We start from the raw sequence: 5,244 nt of genomic DNA, 5'->3' as shown, positions 1-5,244 counted from the left end.
AAGAGCTGGGATTCATCTCACCAGCATTTGATATCTATTTCTACAAGTCCATTTCTGATCTGGTCACTCAGTAACTCTGTAGAGACAATAGGAGAAAACAGAAACTATCAGGAAGATCTCACAACACAGTGAGATTCCTTCATTTAGACAGATTAAAGTATGCAACTCTCTCCACTTAGTCTGGCTGAGTAACCCAGATCCTTTTGTCTGAATTGGGTAAGCCTTGCCTTATTTCTTGTGTCCTTAAATGCCTGTGAAATGTTCTAGTCTCAGTTCCTATGGCTATACAGCAGTGACACATTGTACTGTAGTGTCTTGTCTGCCTGTTCTGGTCTTTTGCTCACAACCACTTACAGAAAAAGAAAGAAAAAAAAAGTTTTCCATATATTCATTCCTTTGTATGATGAGAACCAGTGTATATTCTTTAGACCATTTATTCCATATAACATACATGTAACACAATATTATACAAATTATAGCAATACTTTGCACAGTGCTATCCATCTGTCTCTCTCAAGGCTGACTGTGAACTTCCCCTCTGTCATTTCTAACAGTAAAGAAACTTGGTTTAAAGTGCCCTCTGATAATGGAGGGAGTACTAGCACTGCTTCAATTCTCATTCATGTGGAGAGAAATTATTTCTAAATTCTTGGCCAACCCTAATCTGGAGATCAGTATCCAAATTAGGAGACTTTTATTTTGTTTCTACAGGAGCTGAAAAGCCCAGGTTCTCTCCATGACAAACGACTGAATGATTTAGTGAAGTTCTTTTCTTCCATCTATTAATTTTCTTCACCACGTTTTGTTTCAGCCATTGCCTCTAGTCCAGGAGCCATCTGTAACTCTTGCGAATGACAAGTGAATTCCCAAAGAATGAATACAAAAGGGTTTATTCACTACAGATTTTTCATTCACATGCATTTCACATACTGACTTAAATTGTGACTCGTAATTTGGCTGATGCTTCTATTAACTTCTGTATGGGAACTGCTGAATCACGGCCTGAACCTCTGCTGGACCACCTGAGGCGAGCACTGAGTCAGCCATGGGAACACAGGTGAAGGCAATTCAGCTGTGCTGCCGGAAGAGGTGGAGCCTGGCTGTGCCTCTCTTAGGGCCATTTAAGAGCTGACTGCTACTGAGGAAGGATCTCATACAGATCACTTCTTGTGGAGCATATTGTAAGCCTACAGCATTGGTAAGCGTTTTCCATTTATTATCTACCTGTTGCAATAATCTTACTTGGTTTAACTTTGTATAGTTCTTAATTATAATGTCTGTATATTCACTGATTATACATCAATTATATATTATTACCTCTTCACATTACATCAGTAAATTACTTTAATTAATAAAGATAATGGGCTATGAGAAAGAAAGAACAATAAGAAGAAAAAAAAAGTAATGTAATACTAATGCTAAAACAAAGATGATACCTGACAGTATGTCTTCTGATTGTCAGGCTAATGAACGATGTGTGCATTGTGAAGGTCAGATAAGGCCTCTGGTTACAGAAGATTCAATACAAAAGCCTGGAGCAATTTACGTTTTTCTTGTGCTTCTGATTTCCTAATAGATCTGCTGAAGAGGCAATTTGACAAACAAAAATGCTCAGGGCTTTTTGTCCTCAGTTGTCAACTGCTTTTTGTTTGGTAAAAGCCCAGTGGAAATAAAGGGCTTTAAGTAGTCGTTTTGTTAACACAGAATTTGGATTTAATACGTATGCGTCTGTACCCAGTGGTGCTTTTTGCACTGCTCTTTGTAAATTGGAAGTTCCTGATGTGAGGAATATGCAAAAGGCACATGGGAGCTCATCCACGTTCTTCTATTGTTTATGCTTTTTAAAAGAAACTCCTCTTGAGCAGTCGATAAGAGGAACACAATGTGAAAAGGTTTTTTAAAACAAAGAAGCAGATGACTTGAAGTATTCTTACTTGCACTTTTTCTAATGAACTTCATTTGAGTGTATACGTAAATGCATCTATTTTAAGTTTATCTAAAAGTGTAATTAGAGCTATCAACATGGGAGGGAAAAAATCTCATCTAATATCTCCATGAACAGTATTTAAATCAGTGGTTTTGCAGACTTCTAAGTAGGAAGGCAATAATGTGGTGTTTTTCTTTTCTTTTTTTTTTTTTTTTTAAGGTGACTTAATTCATGCAGAAAATAAGGGTATGTAAGAGCTGGTCTATCAATTGAGAATAGTGGTTTACTCATACTTTACTCCTGAGGCAAATGAAAAAAGCTGGCACAAAACCCCAGATAACTATGGATTCTGTTGGGGCTGGGATGTTTGCTGTGGAGTTGGGTTGGTTTTTATGCTTTTGTTTGTTGTGTTTGTTTTTTTTTTGTGCATGCTGTTGATCTTTTAGAATAACCAACTGCCAGTGAAATAACAACTTCTTTACTTCAGTGGCATCCAGGAAAGCATTCAGAAGCATGAGACAAAACGTAGAGAGTCTGCAGACTAAAGGCAAGCAACAAGCAGTGGATGGACCAAAGATAGTTCCCTCTGGACATAGCATACAGCAACTAAGATTCATGTTCAAAGGGTTCCATGTTACAGTTTCAAACAACAGCTTACCCGCTGTGGAAAAAAATACTGCAGAGACATGCTTTATGTGGACTTGGTGTGTGCAGAACGGTTTGATTTTGTCCACTTAAAATTATTGGATTTTGTTCTGTAATGCAAATATCCAACCCATCAGGACAGACTCTGTCTTTGGCATCTGGATCCTCATTCAGGTTGACATATAAAACTTTGTCTGGACTGAAAGAGGACAGTGGCTATGTTTTTAATTCCAGTAGGCCTTATCTGGGCAGCAAGATGTGAGATCCTGGTGAATGAGCTGACTTGGGGGGAATCTGCAATGCTTCCCAGGCTTTATGGGCACAGAAACTTGCAGTGGACAGAAGTGTCTAAAGAGAGATCTTGTCCTTGAAGTGTGAAGCCCATCATTATAAATGAAACTGGTACTAGGCAAGAATATTTTTCCAATCCAGGTTAGCCAAAAAAGTAGGTATTAGAAGGGCAATGCTGATCTCTACTAGGCGAGTGAGGTACCTTCTAGTTGTTGCTGTAATTGACCTTTAACATAGAAAAAAAGACTTGAAAATGGTAACTGGAAAAAAAGAAAAATTGCATAATTAAATCAAGCTATCAAATTGATTTACAAAAGAAGAAAACCCACAAAGCTATTAAAATCGCTTCCTGAAGGATAGGGTTTGTGATAATTTGCAATTCTGACCTTGTTTCTTCTGGGATTGCTAATGATTCATTACTATGTTTTCCAGGGGAACTGAATTTTGCAAGAATAATAGCTGAAACTGGCCTTCAGACCTGCTAGCTGTAGTACTGGAAGAAGATTGTGACCTTGAGTCAAGTCAATGGATGGTAAATACATTGTGCTTAAAAAACTGCTGGAGAACATCAAGGAGAGAAGAAAACTGACCCAGTGTCTAAATCTCTAGTTCTGGTCTCTCTTGAACAGTAGCTCATTATACCTACCTGAAAAGTGAGCACCAGGATTTATTCTTACTAAAGTGTCCTAATTTTTAAGCTTTTTTTTTTTTTTTGTGATGCCAATTTCTGTCTTTTTTTCTGATCATGCTGTAAAACCTCCAACTCACTCCTCCCACCTTCATATCTCCAACCATTTAATTAACATTCTCCCTTTCCATCCTTCTGCAGATAATAAGCACAAGCTGTGAAATATCCCCCTTGATTATCAGAGCAGACTAGCAGTTTCCAGCCTGTTTTACACCTCAGCCTATTGTTGTATTCAGAAACTTATTTTCAAAGCTTGCATAGAGTAAGAGCACTCTATGAAGTAGTGTTAAAGCCTTGTTTCAGGTACAGACAGGGTATCTTCTGCTTCTCTCTCATTTGCAAAGCTGCAGGAAGAAATGTGAAAGGTCTGACATTGGTTCTTGCTGAGTCCATGTAGCCACCCCTCAGCTTTTCCTCAGCTCCCATCGTTCTTCCTCTTGCTCTGGTTCCTGGGCTCTCACCTCTGCAGGCCTTCTGCTCAGGTCCCTTCCTCCAACAGAACTCTTTGCTTTCTATGGGATGCTTTTCTATCTGTTCAGAAAACTCATTTAAAGGCTTTCATTCTTTGTGTTCCACTGCTCGTGTTCCTTCCTCAGTATTCTTCTCATTGCTGTGCCTATGTTCTCCCCTATGCCCCTCAGACCACCCTATGGCTTTTCCTCTTTTTTTCTCTTCTTCCTAGACCCCCACTGCCATTTCTATCATTCCTTCTCTTCTTGCTAATTCAAATCAACAAACAAAAAATGCCTTTCACCCCAACTGCATGAGATTATCCTCTGCCATTGAAAGCTGACAGATAGAAACTGTTTAAATATCTTTGTGGCTTTTGAAAGTGAAAAGGAAAAGATTAAGCTGCATTTACTGCTTTAATTTGGAACTCATGAGCACTACCATAATGCAGGATTAGGTTCACACAGTTATTTTTTAAAGTGCATAACAATGTTCCTATTTGCTCATCTAACAGATCATAGCAATGCAGTCATAACTTTTTACAGATGACAATGATCCTTAGGCAGAAGCCTTCAAAATAAAGCCTTTCTGAGTTTCCAGCTCTTATATAGTAATTATGTCTTGTACTACATATACAATGGAAATGGATGAATTCGGTCCAAAGAAACAGATCTTTTCAAAGGAAATCAGAGCAAGGGAAAGCGGCTCTGCGATCTCAGAGTTCACAAAGAAAGCAGCTGATCCTGCCTACACAGTGGGAATTTCTTTTAAAAAGAAAAGTCTAATTACAGCTGGCACTTTGGAGCCAAATAATTCTACTTTGCTGAAAAGTGACATGATTCTTCTGACACTGCAAGCATGGGGCACGGTGTGCAGTAGTCCCCATTCTCTCACTTCTCATTCAAATTAAATACAATGTTACAGGATTTTTTTTTTAATTTTTAATGTCAGAATTTCCTTCTAGAGTGTTGTGCAGGGGAGAGGGCCTAAAGAACAATCAGGCCAGCCAAACTGATGGAAAATGAAGATCTTGTTTAATCCTTTCATAATGGTAATAAACTTAGCATTAGTATTTATGCTTCAAAAGTATCATTTGAAGAATTTGCAAATGTTAATTTTAAAATCTAACAGACAACATCAGAAGGTAAATCCACTTAAAGAAATCATATCCTCTGAAAGTGAATGTCATTCTCCCTACTTGCAACAGCACTCACTTTAGTGTTTCCTATAACACTTCAGTGTC

The 5,244-nt window shown here is 38.2% G+C and overlaps 1 long non-coding RNA gene across 1 annotated transcript; it reads left to right on the top strand.

The window, feature by feature from the left end:
• Positions 1-1,159: 1,159 nt before the first annotated feature.
• On the top strand, positions 1,160-5,012 carry LOC122189679. Its single transcript, XR_006181928.1, has 3 exons — positions 1,160-1,198; positions 2,415-2,631; positions 3,296-5,012. It is a non-coding gene; the product is annotated as an uncharacterized LOC122189679 (long non-coding RNA).
• Positions 5,013-5,244: the final 232 nt, after the last annotated feature.

This window comes from Lagopus leucura, unplaced genomic scaffold, assembly GCF_019238085.1.
Source record: "Lagopus leucura isolate 7727_CA_CO unplaced genomic scaffold, USGS_WTPT01 Super-Scaffold_100157, whole genome shotgun sequence".
NCBI lineage: Eukaryota > Metazoa > Chordata > Aves > Galliformes > Phasianidae > Lagopus > Lagopus leucura.
This window is presented reverse-complemented; position numbering and strand designations above follow the sequence as displayed.